Raw genomic sequence first — 22848 nt, 5'->3', positions numbered from 1 at the left:
TCACTACACTGTAACCCTGAAACTAATAGAACACTGTATGTTAACTATGCTGGAATTAAAATGAAAAACTTAATTAAAAAAAAATGTATAATCTGAGTAAAAGTTGAGCATTTAAACTAAGGGCAGGATAAAAATGCAGCTGTCCCTTAGGTATGATTGGACACAGGGGCTAGAATGCCATAAAATTTCTTACTTGATCTTTGGCCTCTCTTTACTGTTAAGATGTTTGTTTCTTTGCCTCCTATTTCTCTTGGGATTGCTCCTTCTGTCCCCCATTCCATAGACTGCCTCATTTGATAGGGTGCCAAGAGTTATAAAGGTTTACCTATCACAGCTTCTTTCTCCCTGGAGAGATTATGCCATCACTTTCTCCCAGATTACCAAATTCTAGGAATGGAACTCATTGGCCAACTTGGCCAAGAGCTGAAGTCAACTTGTAACATGGCCCCTTCAGAGGCACCATGTAAAATGGCAGAAGGAACACTGACAATTAAAAGATATAACTAGCTCCCACAGATACCCACTGCAGTATCCAGGCACAAGGACCTAATACCTGTGAGACTACGGGTAAATTGCTCAAGCACTCTGATACTGAACTTCCACATATGTAAAATATGGACAACATTGTTCCTATTTTCCATCTAAGGTTTCTGGAGAAACAATAGAATGAAGATTCTGATAACACGTAATAAACTAAAAAGCAAGATAAATACAAAAAGAAGGATCATGGTGATGATGATATAACACCCCAACATCACAAGAGATTCCTCTTCTTCTGTATAATTCTTTATGGGTCATATAAATAGTGTCACATAATAAACTATGGGATTCTCTTGTCAAATATTCATATATAAACGTCTTGTCTGTTTCCCCAGCCACATAGTACATGCTATGAGAAGACCTGTAATCTTAAATAGGGATTGCAAACTGGTGACCCACAGATGTGCTTTGTCTTAAAAGCCCTTGACCATCACACTTTCTCTAGAACACACAGTCAAGCCACCTCTATTAACTTACTTGTCTCTTCAAACCTGTCTGGCCACTGAAGTCATTTGAATGTGTGACCCCCCCCAAACAAGAAAGAGCACAGACCATAGAGAAGGAAAACCATTAGTCTAAATGTTGGTGGCAGTATTTTTTTTTTTTTTTAATGCTCTCTGGTTAACAAAACAATTGGTAGTCCATTATGGTCAGGGATTTTTTTTCCTTCTTCAAAGTATATATATATCTGGCTATCCACTGAAGTGTTAGCAGTGATTGTGGCTTGGAAATAAGGTCTTTTTTCTACTGAAATAGCAGGATCTTTTTTTCCCCAAAAGTTCTACTATTCTTATAAGAGCAAAAAATTAAAAGCTATTATTTAGGAAGTGAATGAGTAAACTTGGGCTGGCAACTCATGTTCTATAGCTTGGCTCTCAGCCATCTTTGTATTGATTTCCCTGGTTCTCATTCCACTCTGTCCTAGGCTATCTGAAAAGCTGCAGCTAAAACCCATCCTCTGTTTTGACCATTTTCTGCCCAGTCATTTTATGCTTCAGCAAAATTCTTACTGTCTTCCTTAATGGGCCTCTGGGAATGGAAGTACAACTTCAATAAAAAGTACAGTGAATTAAATGATGGGACCAAGCCATTAACAAAACTCTAAGCCTGTCCTAGATTCTTAGAACATATTATATTAGCATAGCTCCTCTAGCTTTTAATATATTCTGACGCATATTATTTAACAAACAGGTGTTTCCTTTTCTCAAATGCCTTTTCTGGATCAATTTAAATAGTCACCTTTTTTGTCGATTAATATGGTGAATTCTCTTGACATATTTTCTTATATTGAGACTCCGATGCATTCCTGGGATGAACTTGATCTGAGCAATGAATTATTGTTTAAGAAGCAAATGTTTCATTTCAACTAATATTTAATTTAGAATACTAAACCATGCATCCACAAGTGAAACTGGTTTATCATTTTTTTATTGCCTTTATCTGACATTGGAATCAAGATTGCACTAATCTCATTAAATAAGCATATAGCGCTTCTTTTCTGGGAAAAAATTAGTAGAAATTTTCCTTGAAAATTTGGTAGAAATTCTGCGTGAAACAGACCAAGGGCTATAAAGTTTAGATGGCAGGGAGGTCTTTTTTGACCATTTAAAGTCTCCAGTGCTTTTGACCTATTCAATTTTCCTAGTTTGGGCATTTTTTATTTTTCCAAATAGTTTATGACTAAGATCTCGTTAAGTTATCAAGTATATTCTGACATAGTTACTCATAATATTCTTTATTTAAAATCTATTATATCTGCAACTATTTTTCTTTTTCATTGCAGTTTCTGTTTTTGTTTGTTTGTTTTGTTTGTTTGTTTTTACTTTTTCTTGCTTGGTTTCCTGAAGACCTTTAGTTTTGTTGACATTTTTATTATTTGTAATTCTTTATTTTAAAAATTTCTTTTTTTTTTTTGTTATTCATTCTTCTTCCTTGTTTCTTTGGCTGGTTTCTTTGTATTTGCTCTGCTACGTTTTCAACATTTTCAAACTTTTGTGTCCTGGTAAATTTATTTGAAACTATACACTTCTGGAAAGGACCATGCTAGCCATGTCTTATAAACAGCAACTTGTGAGATTTTACCGTTATGTCCTAGAACTTCACAATTCCCCTCATGGTCCCCTTTTCACTCCAGGATTATTTATTAATGTAAAACCTGACATTTAGGGTTACATAAACTATGCTTCTCTCTTTTTTTAAAATTTCTAGCATTAATTGGTTATGGTCAGAGGACATAGCCTATATGATATTGATTCTTTGGAATTTAAGACTGCCTTTATGGTCTAGTAAATTTTCCATGTAAGGAACACATACACACATACAGATTATATTATATATATATTATATATATATATATATATATATATATAAAATATAGATAGGGATATATAGTTCAAGCTTCTTTATTATATTACTTTTTTGTCTCTGTTAATGTTTGTCTGATTTATTTATCAATTTCTGAGGAAAGTATGTTAAAATCTCTTGCAACATATATTAGTAAGTCTATTTCCCTCTACCATTATGCCATTGCAGCTTTGTATACTTTGAGGCTATCTTGTTAAAGCATGTGTATTCCTGTTCCTTATATCTCCTGGCTCTATTATTTTACCAGTATATATATATCACCATCACCCTTTTTCCTATATAACATTTTTTGCTTTGATGTATCAAATATTAACACTTTAATATTAAGAGTCAGATATTAAGATGGCCACTCTCATTTGGTTTGTAGTGGCCAATATGAGTTTGTATCCTTTTATTTTCAAATTGCCTGTGTCCTTTTACCTGAACTGAATCTAAACAGTGCACTGCTGATTTTTTGTGTTTTATTTTTTAAAATATCATCTAAGCTTCAATCTTTTAACTGGTGAGATGAGCAGTTTATATTTATTAAAATTATTATATTGGGACTTTCTCATATTTTCCAGAGATTGTACTTTCCCCAAGTATCTTTTTCTCCTTTCCTTCAGATTTCTATTCTAGTGGATCTGCTCTTTCTCTATCGCCTTTTAGAATTTTCTCTCTGTATTAATAGAGTTAACTTTTGATATCATGTGTCTAAAGCATGGGTTTTTCTTTATCTATTCTGTATGGCAACTTTGAGTCCTTTTAATCTAAAATCTTACAACTTTCTTCAATGTTGAAATATTTATAATTATTTTGCCCTCTCTGTTCCTTCTGCCTCTTCTGGGATATCCTGTTATCCAAATTTGGTGACTCCTAGTTCTATTCTCTATATTCTTTTCCTTCATTGTTTACTCCCCTTCTGAAAGATTTCCTGAGCCCAGTCTTCTCAGGCTCACAACGTCCGTCTTTGGCTCTGGTTATCCCACTATTTATTGCATCTAATGAGTTCTTTATATAACTCTTTTTCATTTCTAATATTCCTACTTGGTTCTTTTTGGTTTTGTCATTGTTAATTTGTGTTACTAACATACTCCTATGGTAGGCTGAATGTTGGCTCTCCTAATGATGTCCATATCCCAGTCCCTAGAACCTGTGACTATATTCCCTTACAAGGTGAATTAATTTCCTCAGGCTTCCATAACAAAGTAGCACAACCTGGATGGCTTAAAACAACGGAAAAGTATTTTCTCACAGTTCTGGAGGCTAGATATCTAAAATCAAGGTGCTGGTAGGGCATGTTCCCTCCGCAGGCTCAAGGAGAGAGTCTGTCCCACATCTTTCTTTTAGTTTCTGGTGTTGCCTGTGATCCTTGAAATTCTTTGGCTTCAAGACACATCATTCTAATTTACCTATGTGATCAAGTGGCATTCTCCCTGTGTGTCTGTGTCTATATTAAAATTTCCTTCATCTTACAAGGACATTGGTTACAGGAGTAAGGCTGACTCTAATCCAGTATGACCTCATCTTAACTTGATCATATCTGAAAAGATCCTACTTTCAAATAAAGTCATCTTCACAGGTACTGGGGGTTAGGGTCGGAACATCTGGGTAGAGGACACTATTCCATGGCCAAAGGAAGTTTGCAGGTGTGGTTGACTTAAATATCTTGACATGGGGATATTACATTGTTTTGGATTACCCAGAAATCACAAGATTTCTCATATATATGAAGGAAGTAGAAGTTAGAGAAGAGAGAAGATGCTTCCCTGCTAGCTTTGAAAATGGAGAGAAGAAGGAACCATAGTCCACAGAATGTAAGTGGCCTCCAGAAACTGGGAAAAAAAGCAATAGCTTCTCCTTTCGTTCCTCTAGAAGGAACTATCCCTGCTGACACCTCCATTTTTAACCCCATAAGACTCATTCTGATTCTGACCTCTGGTATTTTCAAGAGAATAAATACATGCTGTTTTCAGTCACAAAGATCACTGGCATTTTACTTGCAATTCAATTGCTATTACAGCAGCAATGGGAAACAAATACCACCCCCTGATCTCTGTGAAGATCTGGAGTGTGCCTAGTGTGCTTCTTTTAAATTCTTGACTTATTTGTCCCCATACTTCTAATTTGTGTGGTGAATAATGTTTCATGATCTATCATTCATGAACTCTGGGAAGCTAGTTATTATCATTATTGTGGGGGAGGGGGCTTGTATATTCCTGGGGCTATCAGCTAGTCTGTCTGCTAACATGTACTGTCTGCTAACATGTACTGGCTCTAGTCCCCAATCTGTGTCGCTCTAGGTGACTTAAAAAAAAAAAAAAAAAAAAAAAGAGCAGGGGAGTTCAACCACAGGGACAGCCTGAATACCACAGACTCACTGACTAGTCTCTGAAGAGAGGATCTCTTCAGAGACTGGCCTTGAAACTCTTACAACGAAGTGAAATTGGGGAGAGGAAGTCTTATTGTGATCCACCTGTCCTGAGGTTTGAAAGGGGAAGACGTAGGGGAATAAAACCAGAAAGGCATGGTCATTCCACACCTGCTTGATTCATCTCTTTGGCCCAGCAGTGCGTGATAGGAACTGTTACGGGACACTCCTGATAGCTACTCCAGGAGGCCTGTGCTGTTGCTGCAGATTTTCAGTAGCTGTGGAGCGGGTAATGAATGCCCAGAGCCCGGTAAGACGCAAAAGCAGGACTGAAGTGCCTTCCCGCAGTCTATCTTCCCCTTGCTGCTTGGTCACCCTTAGCCTAAGCCTTTTGCATCCATATTGGTTTTCTCCATTTTTTTTTTCTGGAAATTCCTTAAATACAAGCTTCCTTCTTCTTTAGATTCATCAAAGCCGATGGCTGACATTTAAAAAAAAAAAAAAACAGTACTTCATGCGAGGTTTCGATTTTGTCAGCTTTCTTTTCTATGTCCTGCAAAACAGAACCAAAAATAATAATAATAATAATAATAATAATAATAATGCTACTCATCTCTCTGTAACTATGAGGGCAGCAGTGAAACTGGAGGTGTAAGACAATACTGGAAGAATCGGGGCTGTATATGGACGGGCAAAGCTCTTCACTCAGAAATCAACTTGACCCAGATAATTCAGGAGGCACAATTGTGTGGACCTCCTCATTCTGGAACCAGTTCCCTTTTGAAATAAGTTTTCTGTGTGATAAAGAATGTTGTTTTCATGAGCTCGTGCTGTTGGTTCTCTTGCATGATGTCTTTATAAGGAGATCGCCTGTGAACCAATTTCTTCCAGAGGTACAGAGCCAGAATCCTGCCCACTCAGCTCCTATACTTGCACATGTTACTCGAAAATGCCTTTTCCTTTTGACTATCTTGTTTGTATTCCGTGAGTACCGCTCCATCCAAATCACTTTTAGGGATTCAACCTACCCATAAGGAGGAGTAAAAATGAAAAACTCCTCACAAAAGAATAGTTGGGGATGGAAAAGTAATTTGAATTGATGTATACCAACCTTTTCTTTAGACAATTTAGCCCAGGGAATGATTCTTACACTATTAAAGAGGAATTGTTAGAAATCTTTTTTTTTCTTTAAATTATAGTTTGGTAGAGTATTTATTACTCCATTGCTACAAAACTAAGAAGGATAATTATACATACATTTGTACACAGGCCAAAATAATGAGACTCCCAAGAATTAATAAAAGAATGAGAGTGAACCAAACCATACATATATATGAATTAGAACCAATGAACCCAAAATTTAAAAAGAGGCATAATATTCTCAAAGAAATAAAGGAGAAAAATATATATTAATCATCTAAGATTTACTTCATGTCCTCCTTTATTGCTACCAAACATAACTTGCACCAATCATTACTATACACATGCTGGTTCAGTATTCTTTTTTTTTTTTTAAGGTATGATTGATGAACAAAAAGCTGTACATCTTTGATACATACGATTTGATGAGCTTAGTGATAGGTATACACCCATGAAGCCATTCTCACAGTCCATTCCATAAATATATCCACCACCACCAAAAGTTCCTTCCCACCTTCTTTATTTGTGTGTGTGCAATAATACCTTAATATAAGATCTGCCATTCTTAGAAAATTTTTAAGTTCACCACAGTATTGTTATAAAGCTACAATAATTGAAACAGTATGGTACTGACATAAAAACAGACATAAAGACCAATGAAACAGAATAGAGAGTCCAAAAATAAACCCTCTCATGTATGGTCAACTGATCTTCAACAAAGATGCCACGAATACACAATGAGGAATGAACAGTCTTTTCAGGAGACGGTGTTGGGGAAACTGAATATCCACATGCAAAAGAATTTAATTGGACCATTATCTTACACCACACACAAAAATCAACTCCAAATGGGGTAAACACTTAAACATAAGACCTGAAATTGTAAAACTCCTAGGAGAAAACATAGAGAAAGGCTTCTTGACATTGGCCCTGACAATGATTTCTTAGATTAACACCAAAAGCATAGGCAGCAAAAGCAAAAATAGAAAAAATGGGATTACAGGAAACTAAAAAGCTTTTGCACAGCAAAGGAAAAAATCAAGTCATAAGACAATCTATGGAATGGGAAAAAATATTTGCAAACCATGTATCTGATAAAGGGTTAATATCCAAAATACGCAAGGCCCTCCTACAATTCAGTAACAAAAAAACCAAATAACTCAATTAAAAAATGGGCAAAGGGGGCACCTGGGTGGCTCAGTGGGTTAAAGCCTTTGCCTTTGGCTCAGGTCATGATCCCAGGGTCCTGGGGATCGAGCCCCACATCAGGCTCTCTGCTCAGCGGGGAGCCTGCTTCCTCCTCTCTCTCTGCCTGCCTCTCTGCCTACTTGTGATCTCTTTGTCAAATAAATAAATAAATAAATCTTTTAAAAAAAAAATGGGCAAAGGATCTGAATAGAAATCTCCAAAGAAAAATACAAATGGCCAACAGGTAGATGCAAAGGTGCACAACATCACTCTCATCAAGCAAGTACAAATCAAAACTACAATGAGATTTCAGCTCAATATTCTTATTAAAACATTGTAAAGGAGGGCTATAGTGTTACCACCTGTGCTTATGATAACCAGATTCCACTGTCCCTTGAAAGCCAGGCCCAGGGGGGAGTCAAGATGGTGGAAGAGTAGGGGGCCTTGTTTCATCTGGTCCCTTGAATTTGGCTAGATAACCATCAAATCATTCTGAACACCTATAAATTCAACCTGAGGTATAAGAAAGCCAACCCCATAAAAGCAAAAAGTGCCATTTCCCAACAAAAGGGAAGCAGGAAGGAAAGCAGTGAGGGGCTCTAGAGTCAGCCTGCCTTATTTTCTTTAGGCTTTCTCAAGATACACATTATGTCCTTCCACGTGTTGAATAATAAGTAATTTTGAGCACACACGGAGCACTGCATAAGCATGGAACTGTTCATTCCTTTCCAACTGGAGGTCATGATCTATGTGTCTCATTAGTGAAGCAGCATAAAAGGAGATGAAAACCTGGTTCCAAACATTCCAGCTCAGCTGTGGAATTTTAAACAAGTGATTTAGCTTCTCCGTAAAATGGGGATAGTAATTCTTCACCATAAACATTTCTCAAGACTGTTTTAAGGATCAATTTAGAACACATTAAATGTGCAAAGAGCCTAAGATCTATCAAGGAATTTTGTGTAGTTCTATAAATAGAATATATAGTACAAAGTGGAAAGTATAATATTCCAGCTATTAAATAGTGAAGAAATGTTAGAGCATCATTTTTTTCACACCCTAATAAAAAAATGAATCTAGGCAATACTCAACAAGGGCTACTGACATCACACAAAAGAGAGAGACAAACAGACATTATCTATGATGTATTCCTAAAGGTGGTGTAAAAAAGAACCTAAATCAGATTAAAGCATTAAGCCAAACCTCTAGATCTAATTTCTAGTTTTCAGGAAATAAAGGAGGCAAAAGTGCACATTAAAGGATACCATAAGGAAGCAAACAATGAAGTCCAGAATTAAGGAAATTCTAAAAGATAAATCACTTCATTTCTTTAACATATCACTAAAGGGGGAAAGAAGACGGGGAATCTATAGATTAAAAGAGACATAAGAGGTATGTGACAACCAAATGTATGTGAGAACACCAGAAACTGATTCAAACAAACCAAGATTTTTAAAAATCATTTTGGAGACAATCAGGAAATCTGAACAGTGACTGGATATTTGTTGATATCAAGGCATTATTGCCAATTTTTTGAGGGTGACAATGGTCTTGTGCTTATGTTTTTAAGCAATCCATTATCTTTTGGAGATACAAACTAAAATATTCATGGACAAAATGATGATGTCTAAGAGTCTCCTCAAAAAGACCAGAAGGTATAGGGCTTCAGCGGGGGTGGGGTAGGGGGTGCGATGCAGGTAGAAATGGGAAAATAAAAGCGTAGTACATAAAGCACAATAAAAATGGTTATTTATAAGAATCTTGAATATGTTATGCTCCCTGTGGAGTGACTTAATAGTCACACATCACAAGCATAATTTACACTATCACAAGCTCTAACGAGAGCTCAGGAGTCAGAAATCACAATACTTAGAAATTTATTATCAATTTTTTAATACTAAACTTTGAGATCTTAAACATGCATCAGTGAGAGGAATACTGGTTTATTGCAGTATTCCTGGACATACTCAGACCACAGCCTTTTAATTTACGCATCCCTCTACATTTTTCAAAGTATAATGCAAAGGCTTGGCTTTATCACTTTAATCATTAAGGAAATCTTTTGAGAGATGTATGGTCACAAGCCATAATCCTTAAAAAACAAAGTGTTCTTATGATACTTCTAAAAACTGGTTTGTGGTATACTATGTTCTTCAGGCTTTCAGAGCCTTGGCTGCACAAGCTACAAACACATTTCAAGTGCAAATTATTTGCACTGTTACATTTTATAGCTCATAAAATCATTCATCTGATTAAAAATTTTTGAAATGCTAGATTTCTAAGAAGATGAATGTAAATTACCAGCTGATATTTCCATCTTTAGCTGAATAAATAATCATAATATAAATTACTAGAAACTTCAAGACATCTAGGCTTTATACACCCTTTCTAAAAATAAAAATACTTGATACTAAACAATTTTGGAGGAGCTAGTATATTGAAAATAAAAAATGCACCTTTATTTTATTTTATTTTATTTTATTTTATTTTAAGTGTGGAGCCCAACATGGAGCTTGAACTTATAACCCTGAGCTCAAGACCTGAGCTGAGATCAAGAATCAGACACCTAACCGACTAAGCCATCCAGGCACCTCTAAAAATGAATCTTGAAGAGCTCAACCTCAAAAGTCCTCAATAGAACCTCATCTGCCCAACTATATACATTACCTTTGTTTCAATTCTTAAAACCCATAGCAGTTTGAATATAGTTCTAACATCACGTGATGTCCCAGGCGAAATGAAGAGAAAATCCTGGTCATTCCACCTCAACCACAGGAACCTCTCCTCCTTTCATTAAATGATGGGAATCATATTAGTTTCCTAGGGCTGCAGTAATAAAGTGCCACAAACTCAGTGGCATAAAGTGCTACAAACTCAGTTGTCTTGCAGTTCCAGCGGCTAAAAGCCCAGCATCAAGGTATCAGCAAGGCTGGTTCTTTCCGTTGGCTGTGAAGAAGAACCTGTTCCATGAACCGCATGCCCCCACACCCCCGGCTTCTGAAGTTTCACTAGTAATCCGTGGCATTCAGTGGCTTGTCGAAGCCCTTCCCTGATCTCTGCCTTCATCTTCACATGGCATTCCCTCTGTGCATCTGCCTGTGTCCAAATCTCCCTTTTCTATAAGGACACCAGTCAGAGTGGATGCCCACTCCTCCGCGGTAGGACTCGTAGAAATCAACTAATTACATCTGCAATGATCTTATTTCCAAATAAGGTCACGTTCTGTAGTATGAGAGTTTAGGACTTCAACATTGAATTTTGAGGGTAAACAACTCAAGGCATAACAGGAATTAAGATAATCTGCTTGTGTGGTACACATACTCAATCATCCAGGACATACACAAGGCAGAAAAAAAAAAAAATCAAGTTAGAAGGAGGAACTCTACATATCAAAGTTGTATAAATCTGTTTCATTTCAATAACTCATTAATGCATGCATTCAAGAAAACAGTGAATGGACAGCAGTGACATCTAGGCACAACAGAGGATTAAAAAGTACACACATCATTAGGGACAACCTGACTCATGTTTTATGCACTGCACAGATTAACAATGTTTAAAATTCTCATGCAACACTTATTTTAATATCAGTGGAAAGAAACTGATATCCTATTAAGAAAACCATATACTTTTTCCATTTCCAAATCATACATTAAACCTAAAATAACATTTACTTCTATTTGGGAAATTCTTCCTGTTCACAGTTTTCTGTCATTCATACTGAATAATGTTAGTAATTCAGACTCACTAAGGATCAAGGTAGGTTATAAGACTATAGTTACAGATAATTGCTCAACAAATATTTGAAAGTTTTTTTTGACAAAATAATTCCTATATTTCTGCAGTTCTTGATCCCTTTTCTTTTCGCAATTTTCAAACCTGATACAGTTTTGGAAGGTATACTTAAAGGTTCAAAATCTAGATTAAAAAATAGATTGCTCATTCGCATCACAGACGACTGTACTAGACTTCCCGCTTGCTGTGATGCTGACTTCTGGTTTCAGAGGGAGCAGCACAACCCAATGTACCCACGTATTCCAAACAAATTTTCCATTTATTGGCTCTGTACATTTCAAAGGTAGAGGCCAAGAATAATATGCCTTTCCTGGTTGTTTAGGGCATTACTTGTGGAACTGTGACTTAATGAACATAATATTTCCCATTCATTCCCATGAGACTTTAGTATCTCTTTATGAACTGGAGCCCCAGGAAGCTCTTTGATAGGTCTCTTAATTAGTCTTCCCAATTATTAGGGAAAATGACCACATAAATACCACAAGAGGGTTGGAAATACCTAGTAGAGGAAATACCCAGAACAACCCTGTCGTCTGTCTTTACCCAGCTTTATGCGCCAGGGAAATCACCTGCTCAACAGTGTGATACATGGACTCTAGACTAGCCATCTGGGTACAAATTCACTTCTGGCACTTATTAGCTATGTGACCTTGAACAAACTATTTGACCTTTCTGTTTCTCATTTGCTTCTTGAGCAAAATGGTAGTAAAACAGTACTTGGTTAATGGGGCGCCTGGGTGGCTCAGTTGGTTAAGCAACTGCCTTCGGCTGAGGTCATGATCCTGGAGTCCCGAGATCAAGTCCCACATCAGGCTCCCAGCTCCACAGGGAGTCTGCGTCTCCCTCGAACCTTCTCTCCTCTCATCCTCTGTCTCATGCTCTCCTTCTCAAATAAATAAATAAAATCTTAAGAAAAAAAAAAAAACAGTACTTGGCTAATGGACTTTTATACAGATTAAATATGTTAATACCTGTAGACTGTTGGGAACGATGCCTGGCACATTCTAAACACAAGTACTAGCCATTATTAGGAATCTGTAATTGAAGAGTAAACAATTTTGTAGTGATGTTAAGTGTTGACATCAACTTTAAACAGTGTATATCTCTGTTGGCACAGAGTGGGCAGTGAACCAGCTGGGCATACATTCTATCCAGTAAGATTCCCAAAAGGCAATCACTGATGGCTCTCTCTCCAGGGTAGCTCTGCCCATGGGAAGAGGTTCTCTGACCACACTGATCCTGATGGAAATGCTCTGGGAAGCACTTTGCTAAACATCAGAGCAGCCTCCTCAGCTCACCAAGCCCGCCTCCTCCTTTCCCTCAGGGAACATGCACAGACTTTGTTTTGCCAGATAGTTGAAACTAGAGATCCCAACATCTACTAGGAACTTTCCCTCTAACTCCTTGTAAATCAAGAGAGGATGAGATATAGTCTCACTGTTGTGTTGTAGTCTTTAATCTGAAAGCAGGTATGGATGGGTTTCTTGCTGTTAGATACAACCAAAGTTACAAGAACCTGAAAACACTTCTCAAAACCAAGAGCCCTCAGCCACCCTCACATACATCTTAAACTATTCTTCTGGTCCAGCCACTCAAGAGATGCTTTTATCATAATTACAAAAGAGAAAAATGACTTTAGAAAACCATAACTAAAAGTCACAAATGACAAATTCCTCAAGATGGACAAAAGTTCATGAGAGTGGGACAGAGCAGGGAAATTACCAGGTATTGGAGGAGGTAGATAAGCAAGAGGAAAGAGACTAAGGTTTAGGAAGATTTGACAGCAGAAGCATATGAGCAGTGTTTTGAAGAAAATGTGACAATTTACAATGTTTTATCTGTCCTTAAAGAAGTAAGGAATAGACCCATTTCCAATCTTAAAATTAGCTCACTCTAGCAGTGACTATACTAGAATCAACAGTATCATAGAAGGAGAGTAGCACTAACAGCTCGGAAACACATTTATCCACTTACTTGCTCGCTAAGCCCTGCAAACCCATCTTCTAGGACTAACACAAGGGTAAGAGACTATGGAAAGAGTACAGACACATGTTTATTTATCTCAGGATAAATGGACATGAGCACAGAGCAAGAGTCTGTGTGGTTAGAACTAAAAGATGCAAATTTACACTATAATAATATTCAAGCATACAATAGCCTGTCGTTCACAACTTTACACTGAATGATTTTTATTTGCCACACACGTCAGTTGTGACCTTGCATATTTCACTGTAACAAAAACCTTTTTTTAAAGACTTTTTAAAAATTTACTTATTTGACAGACAGAGATCACAAGTAGGCAAGAGAGGCAGGCAGGGAGAGAGAGGAGGAAGCAGGCTCCCCACTGAGCAGAGAGCCCTAAGCAGGGCTCAATCCCAGGACCCTGGGATCATGACCTGAGCCGAAGGCAGAGGCTTTAACCCACTGAGCCTAAATCCCTTTTTAAAAATTGTTCAGTTACCATGACCTGTAGTGCTCAGAGATAAAAGTAACACAGCTACCAAGAAAGAAACAGTTGCCCCTGACATTCAGGATTGGCAAATACCTGAGTGTGGAGTTATTGCATATTCCTACAGGTTGTGTACATGTGGGTAGGGATGAATAGAATTAATTCTCAATTACATATTCATTGTTATGTGTGTAGCAATGGGATACTTCTAAAGATATCAGAGATGATATACAGTGCCTAATTCTATGCCCCTTGCCTGGAAGACTAAAATCTATTTGGGAAGGTAAGACATGTATCTGTGAAAGAATAAGTAAGTCACTGTTCAAGAAGGTACACAATTAAATGTCAAAATGAATGCTAGAAGCCACTGTATTACTGAAAGAAACCATTCTGAGCCAGAGCAATTGCAGACCTTGTCATAAGAGGAGGGGAATGGACTAGAACTTGAAGAATATGTATTATTTACATAAAAAAGAAAAGATTTAATGGGGCACCTGGGTGGCTCAGTCAGTTAAACACTTGACTCTTGACTGTAGCTAAGGTCTTGATCTCAGGGTTGTGAGTTTGAGCCCTAAAAAAAAAAAAAGAAAGAAAGAAAGATTTAATATGCTTTCTCCCTCTGCAGTCAGAGAGAATGCAATTAAGAAAAGCCCAACTCAAGAGAATTATCTCTACAAGTGAGGACATAAAAAGAATATTGGAGAGGCCAAAGATAAGGATCTAATTAGATTATTAGGTGGGTTGAAAAGCGAAACTTGGGAATTTGGGATTTTTCCTATAGTCTAGAAACAATCACTGATACCTTCCAAGGCAAAGAAGAATATAGAGAATCTTGTTTAGTTTGATTTGACTTGATTGGGTTTTAGGTATCCTTGCCTATTCTAATGAATGGGGACATGAATAATACCAAATACCAAATAAGCCAAAAACCATGTAAATTTGTCACTGGATGGCATTACATGCATGATTTGATACTTTCTTGAGAGAGTGATTTCTATAAATTCTGCTATAAGAAACTTGAAAGTAAGAAAAAAACAAAACTTTTCCTCCCAATTGATCCCCCCCTCTTTTCTGACAAGACCCATCTAGCTCAGGAACTCTATAGGACTAGACATCTCTTGCACCAGAGAAAAATTAGTTAGGCTTTGTTTTGAAAGCCTAGGTACAAAGTTCTATCTGATTATCTGAGAAGGAGGGGGTCTGACCGGCATGAAGAAAGAAAGGATACAGCATAGGGAGAATTGGTTCACCAAAGAGTGAAGGGATTGGAAGGAAGTTTCACTCTGTGGACAACTCTCATGTTTCACCAATATTCCTGGGTGTGGCAGGACCTCCTTGAGTTTACCATGCATAGACACCTTGGACACTGAGCAAAAGACCCTGATGGTCAAGACTGGAACAGCAAGAGACTTTTTGGGACTATGCGTAATGGATCCCTTGATATTTAAGGAGATAAAAAAGCAGCTCAGCCAATTCCCATGAAACTAAGATCAGAGGTAGTCTTCAAATGAGCTTCTTAAAATAGGGTGGATTTCTTAAAATCATTGAGGGTGGCTTTCCCCATAAACTCTACTGGGTGAGAACCAAAGCAATCAAAGCTAATTTAGAAAAATTTAAAAAAAATGACATTCGTCCCAATTGAGGTCAACAGAGCAAATTTATAACCTTGTTCTAGTTTTCTCTTATTCTCCTAAAGTAGCAAACTGATTCATTCCTTGAATGAAAATTTTAGTCTGCACCAAATATTCTGATATCCTAAAAGCAGAATTGATCAGCCTTGAAATTCGGTGAGGGGACAGAATCTTCCATGAATTGAAGGGATAAGCGGCGAGCAAGAGGCCAAAACCTTGTATTCCCCACTCCTGAAGTTATTGTCAGACAGCTGAGTTTGTGCAAGGGTAATGGTGTCCATACAAATGTGTAACCAGCCATGTATGTTGAATGCTACTCATTCATCAAGGAAAAATTTTTTCTACCATCCTTATGCCAATTTATAAACTCTAGTATAAACTTTTTCCAACTTTATTGATGAAAAATTGACAAATAAGACCATATGTATTTAAAGTGTACATATATGATGATCACATTGTGAGAAGACTACCACAATCGAGTTAATACATCCATCACCTCATAGTCAGACCTTTTTTTGTGTGTGCAGTAAGAACATATCAGATCTCCTCTCCACAATTTCAAGTACATAATACAATATTATTAGCTATAGTCACCATGCAGTATAATAGAACCTTGTAACTTATTTATCTTATAACTTCACGTTTGTTCCCTTTGACCTACATCTCCAATTTCATCCTAACCCCTAGACTCTGGCATCCACCATTTTACTATCCATTGCTATGAGATTGGCTTTTTTTTAGATTCCACAGGTAAGTGATACCATACAGTATTTGTCTTTTTCTGTCTGGCTTATTTCACTCAGCATAATGCCCTCTAGGTTCATCCATATTGTCACAAATGGCAGGGTTTCCTTTTTTTATGGCTTGATATACCACTTATATTATATTATATATGTGTGTATATATACACACATATACATATATACATATATGTATAACATACATATTATGGAACATATATCACATTTTTTTAATCCATTCATCTGTCAAAGGACACCTAGTTTGGGTCCATATCTTGGCTATTGTGAATGCTGCTGCAATAAACATGGGAAAGCAGACATCTCTTCCAAATACTGATTTTATTTTCTTTGAATATATACCAAGAAGTGAGACTGCTGAATCATATGGTAATTCTGTTTTTAATTTTTTGAGGAACCTCTATATTGTTTTCCATAGTGGTGGAACCATTCAGGTACAAATTTGATGATATTTAACATGCTAAGTGCTATGGACTAACTGATTGTGTACCCCCCCCCAAAATTTATAAATGGAAGCCCTAAACCTCAATGTGATGGTGTTTGGAGGTGGAGTCTTGAGGTTAAGATGAAGCCATAAGAGTAGAGCCCCATGATGGAATTAGTGCCCTTAAAAAAAGAGGAAGAAATCAGAGTTCTGTCTCTGCCATGTTAGGACACAGCAATATGGTAGGTCACTGTAAACCAAGCAGAGGGTCTTAACCAGACGCAGATTCTGTTAACACTTGAGTTTTGACTTTTCAACTTTCAGAACTGTGAGAAATAAGTGTTATTTAAGTCATCCAATCTATGGTATTTTGTTTTAACAGCTCAAACTACTTGAGATATTAAGTAACTATCTCTAGATGTTTGTTGATTCTTCTTAGGGTCTTTCAGATGTCATCCCTAATATTTACAGTTTACTTGTATATGGACCCAGATAACCCTGTTCATCCTGAGATATTTTCAAAGTAAATTATAAACTATAAAACTATAAATTATAAAATATTAGAGTATTGTGCTCTATGCATTCTTTACAAATAATTGTTAATATATGCAAAGTTATTACATTTAACTAGGATAAACATTTATTTTACACATGAGAAAACTTGAAAACTGAAATCTATTTATTAGTTTTGTGATCCTTTTAGGCCTCAGAAGTTTTATTTATATAACATGGCCATTGTATTAACACAAAATATATATACATAAAATACAATGAATATAAAGTTCTTTTCTCAGTGCCAGGCATTCAGGAAAAATTCATTCAATTATAATTGCAACATTCCAAATGAAATATAAATGAATTGAAGACTTTTTAAGCCCTCATTTTACTATCTGAGAGCATTGCCTATCAGCCGTAATCAAATTTCACCCTTAGATATAAGTTTAGAGCTAATTTAAGAATAATTCCTCCAAGAAACTGAAGTTTAAAGGTTTTGATCTGGGGCGCCTGGGTGGCTCAGTAAGTTAAGTCTCTGTCTTTGGCTCAGGTCATGATCTCGGGCTCTCTGCTCAGTGGGGAGCCTGCTTCCTCCTCTCTCTCTGTCTGCCTCTCTGCTTACTTGTGATCTCTGCCTGTCAAATAAATAAATAAAATCTTTAAAAATAAAATAAAGGTTCTGATTTGCTTGAGATAGCAAAGAAACTCTTATTATAAATAAAGCCTGACAAAGGTCTAATATTGGCCAATAAAACCAAACTAGAACATTTATGAATTAAATCCTCTTTCCATTTTAGTTAGCGTAACTCTACTCAGTATACCACATCCCAAGAACATTCCATCCCAGGTACCTGTGTTTCTTAGAAGCCATCCCAACCTTCTTACTATGTCAGGTTGTTCATTTCCCTCTAGATCTTTCCAACACCCTCCTTTTGTCTTTATGTCAAGAGATGAATGACAGCATTCTAGAGGGTTGCCTGGTGGCCCTTGCTCTGGCTTTCTCCTACCACTACCACTCTCAGTCCTGGCCCAATTCTGATTCACCAGTTGACAAAAAAATCAATGTGTGTCTAACCCTGGGAATTACAATGATAAAATGGAAAAGACGATGTAGAAACACAAAGTCAAAGGCTCACTTCCACCCCTTGGTATAAGATTCAATTTAGGAAGAATATGTACAGTAATGCCAGCAGTTATTGGGAATTTTACAGAGCGTGCTGAGTAATTTTGGGCCTTTCCACAATTTCTGGCATGCACAGTGCATTTAAAGGCCATTAAACCAGCAATGATTCTTTTTCTCAGATTTCTAAAACTCCAGCATCCAAGCCTTTTTTCCTCAGTCTTAGGTTCAAAACAGACATGTGAGATTCTAATTCAGTCTCCCAAACATCAGCAACCTTTAGAACACTACCTTCTGGGGCCAGTCAGCTACATTGTTTCAGATCCACTTATTAGAAAGTCCACAGTTACTACCAGCTGAAATCTGCCATTCTGTAACTTTCCAGTGCTGATAAGGAAATCAAGTTTAAAAACCAAAGTCTTTATTTGGCAAGAAACTTAAGAGAATTCCATTCTCTAGAATTTCCACAAACAAATTAAATCTCCTTTCATATTAGAGCTCATATGAGTTAGTTTTTTGCTGAGTATCAGATCATTTCAAATAAACACTATTTCTTAAACAATTTTAAGGGTCAGCTGGGTAACTCTTCCAGTCTGGCTGGCTTGGCCATAGCAGGATGGTCTAGAATGGCCTAATTCACACATCTGGCCATTATTATGCTGATGGTTCTAGAAGTGGCCTCAGCTGGGACAGCTGCTACCCTGGACTTCTTCATGGGAAAGTTTCAAGGTAATTAAAATCAATGCTTTTCTGGCCTCTGATGTACCATGGTTGCTAATATCTTTTTGGCCAAGGCAAATCATACAAGCGTACTGGGTTTGGCAGTGTCCCGGCAAAGATTCAGGTCCTACCCAGAATCACCCAGTGTGACTTTATTTGAAAATAATGTTATTGTCAATGTAATTAGACAAGTTAAACTGAAGTCATCCTTATGCCCACTTCTACTCTGAAATAAGGTAAGGACCAAAGATGGGACAAGGAGCAACAATATTATGCCACTTGAGTTTACATTAAAAACCAGGCAGAACACTTATGAAACAACTAAAAGCGATTACTACAGTAGGGAAACAGACTTTTTAGTGACTGTGTTTTACATATTTGAATTATGTGAATATATATTACCCAGCCCCTCAAAATGTTTAAAGTCCCCATTATGTATTTAAGTCAATTAAATTTATTATCTCACAAAATTATAAGGAAAATGTTTTCCAAAATGTTAACAATGGTTGTCTTTGCATGATTGAGCAAAAGACTGTCTTTATGTATTTTTATTTTTCTGGAACTCTTTCATGGTAAGCAGGATAATCCTTCTCCCCCCAACTCTGGACAAAGAGAGATGTCTGTGTCCTCATCTCCAGAACCCATAAATATGTTAGATTCCAGAGCAAAGAGGAATTAAGGTTGCAGATGGAATGAAGGTGGATAATAGTTGGTCCTTAAACAGAGATTCTCCCAGATAATCTGGGTGGACCCAAGAGAGTCATAAGTACTTAAATGCAGAAGAGAGAAGCAGAAGAGTCAGAATGATGCCAGGTGAGAAACATTCAAGTGGCCACTGCTCGTGGGGGGAGGTGGAAAGGGACAATGACCCAAGGCTGGCTGTGGCTGATAAAAGCTGTCAATGGCAGGAAAATGGATTCTGCCCTAGAAGCTTTAGAAAGGAATCTATCCCTGTCAGCTCTTTGATTTTAACGCAAAGAGTCCCATTTTGGAGCTCTGACCACCAGAATCTAAAATAGTAAGTTTGTGTTGTTTTAAGCTGCTAAATTTGTGATCATTTGTAACACTAGGATACTAATACATTTCTCATGTGTTAAATAATGAGAATATAGATATATTAACAATCAGGAAAAAAAAAAGATTAAAAAAAGGATATACAAATACAAACCTGATGTGACCAGAGTACTGAATTACATTTGCTTGTATATATGAGATGCATCTATGAGATGATATACACCATTAACTTTTGATTATTCAGAGACTTGGCCCCAGGGCACACAGGCAGTCTTCAAAAGGCACACAGAGGCAAAGTGTGTGCTCTCACACGTCTGGCATTGCTATCTTCATTCTACTCATTCCCTAGCTGTTCACCTACTGTGCTACAGACAGCAAGCATCCCATATATACCTAGCCTGCAGCAGAAGTGCAGATTTTACAAGAAATAATAAAATCAAACTATAAAAAGAAAAGACATATCAAAAAGATATGTGCCAATACAACATGATGGAACAGCAGGACATGTTTTGAGACACCCAATAGAAATCTGTTTCTGATGGGATGCACCTAGCTTTCCAGAGAACAGAAAATTGCGGGTTATAAATGCATTGTCATGATGACAACTGGAAAAAGAATGAAATTGGACCAAATTCCTTTGTAGTTCATTGTACCTTTGAAACCTAGAATCCTAAAAGCCTGTACATCGTAGTAGCTTGATGTTTTCTAAAGATAAGAAATAAAAGCAGTTGGAAAATCTTCTTTAAAGAACAGAAGCTAAGTTGCTCTTATGAGAAAAGTAACTAATTCAAGCTTTTTCTTAATTTGTATATTTCCTTCTTGATTAAGAAAGTAATACATATTCATTATAGAAAATTCAGAGAGTACAGAAACATACCTAGAAAAATATTAATCATTCATATTCAGAGGAAGCTGCTACTAAAATTTTTGCTATATCTTCTCCCATTTTATAGCCTTTTTTCATAGTAAAGATATAATTGTATATAATATATATAATTTCTAGCTTTTTTCTGTTAACATTAAAACAATAGCCTTTAACTCAGAATGTAAAGTTACACAGCCATAATTTTTATATTGCATAACTTTCATATTTGCATTCATCATGTGGTACATATAACAAAATCTATGTACCTTCTCTAGTGTTGAATAATTAGGTTGTTTCTAACTGTTCACCATTTATAAATAATGTTGTGACAAATAGCTTTATACATAGTTTTTTCTATATTCAGGATTATTTCTCTAGGATCAAAAAGTGGAATAAAATAATTCAGAAACGAAATAGCTGAACTGAAATGTAAGAATTTTTTTGAAAATTTCATATTGCTAAAATTCTTCCTAAAGATAGATAGACAGACAGACATCCTCAAGCAAAGCTTGAGATAGTCTTCATCACCAACTCTTGCAAGTACTGGGTATCACTGCCTTTTTTTTCCCCCCAGTTCCTTGTCTTTTTGTTTTTGTTTTTTATTTTAAAGCCATCACACTGCAATTCAGGGATATTGGCTCACTAATTTGAGCATCATTAAAAGCTAACAATTCTAAATTATGGCAAATGGATCAAAAGTAGATATAATCTGTCTTCTTAGGTCCCTCTGCTTAGAACAGAAACAGATCTAGAGCATATATCGGATTTATATCCCATCTTCACCATTTCTTAGCCAAGTAATCTTGGGCAGATACCTCTCAAACCCTCAATATTCTCATCTCTAAAATGAAAGAGAAAATAAAAATTTACTCAAAAACATAATGTTGTGATGAGGACTTAATGAGATAATCCTTGTAGAATATGGACTGTAATATCTGCCACGTGGCAAATAACCAGTGGTAGTTCTCATTATTGTCATTACAATTAAAGTACCATTGCACTTATTAGTGATGTCTTTATAGCCTTCCTGAAAAACACATCTAAGTCCTGCCTTATCTGAAACCTCAGACTCCACAGGGAAAACATCATCTTGGGAGATAGGCTTTGTGCAATTTATTTGTCATGTATTCTATACCACCATTATAATTATCCTTTCATTCCCCACCGCCCCAACAATTCTACACATTATTCAATAGGCATCATGATAAGTATACTCTTAATTACCTTTGTCTACTTCACCCATTTCCCCCACCCATCTCCCCTCTGGCAACCACCAGTTTTGTTCTCTGTATTTGAGTCTGTTTGTTTGTCTTTTTTGTTGTTGTTCGTTTGTTTCTTAACTTCCACATATTAGTGAACTCCATGGTGTTTGTCTTTCTCTGTCCGACTTATTCCACTAAACTTTATATCTTTTAAGTCCATCCAAGTTGTGGCAAATGTGAGCTCTCATCTTTTCATGGCTGAGTAATATTCCAGTGTGTGTGTGTGTGTGTGTGTGTGTGTGCGCTACCTCTTCTTTATCCATTCATGGATGATGGACACTTTGGTTGCTTCTGTATCTTGACTATTATAAATAATACCTCAATAAGTACATGTATCTTTTTGAATTAATGCTTTTGTTTCCTTTGGGTAAATACTTAACTTGTGGAATTAAGGGATGGTATGATCATTCTATTTTTAATTTGTTGAGGAACCTCCATACTGTTTCTTATGGTGGCTGCACCAATTTGCATTCCCAGCAGTAGTGCACGAGGGTTCTTTTTTCCCCATATCCTTGTCAACAATTACTATTTCTTGTCTTTTTTATTGTAACCACATTGAGGTGTAAGATGATATCTCATTGTGGTTTTGATTTGCATTTCCCTGACAATTAGTGATGTTGAGCATCTTTTCATGTGTCTGTTGGCCATCTATAGGCCTTCTTTGGAAAAATGTCTGTTCAGGTCCTCTGCATGTTTTTTAATGTAATTATTAATTTTTGTGGTATTGAGCTATAGA

At 36.6% G+C, this 22848-nt stretch overlaps 1 long non-coding RNA gene across 6 annotated transcripts in view; it reads right to left on the bottom strand.

The window, feature by feature from the left end:
• The window catches only part of LOC116585033, a 155588-nt gene that overhangs the window by 82471 nt on the left and 50269 nt on the right, over positions 1-22848 (bottom strand). Inside the window, exon 5 of one of the 6 annotated variants that reach the window (XR_004283443.1) lies at positions 2944-5807. The exons of the other annotated variants lie outside the window; for them this stretch is intronic. This is a non-coding gene — a long non-coding RNA (uncharacterized LOC116585033). Of the gene's footprint in view, positions 1-2943; positions 5808-22848 lie in introns of those variants that run through there. 6 annotated transcript variants of the gene reach the window in all.

Source organism: Mustela erminea, chromosome 2, assembly GCF_009829155.1.
Source record: "Mustela erminea isolate mMusErm1 chromosome 2, mMusErm1.Pri, whole genome shotgun sequence".
In the NCBI taxonomy this organism is placed as follows: Eukaryota; Metazoa; Chordata; class Mammalia; order Carnivora; family Mustelidae; genus Mustela; species Mustela erminea.
The sequence above is the reverse complement of the archived record's forward strand: the minus strand, read 5'-3'. Positions and strand labels throughout refer to the sequence as shown.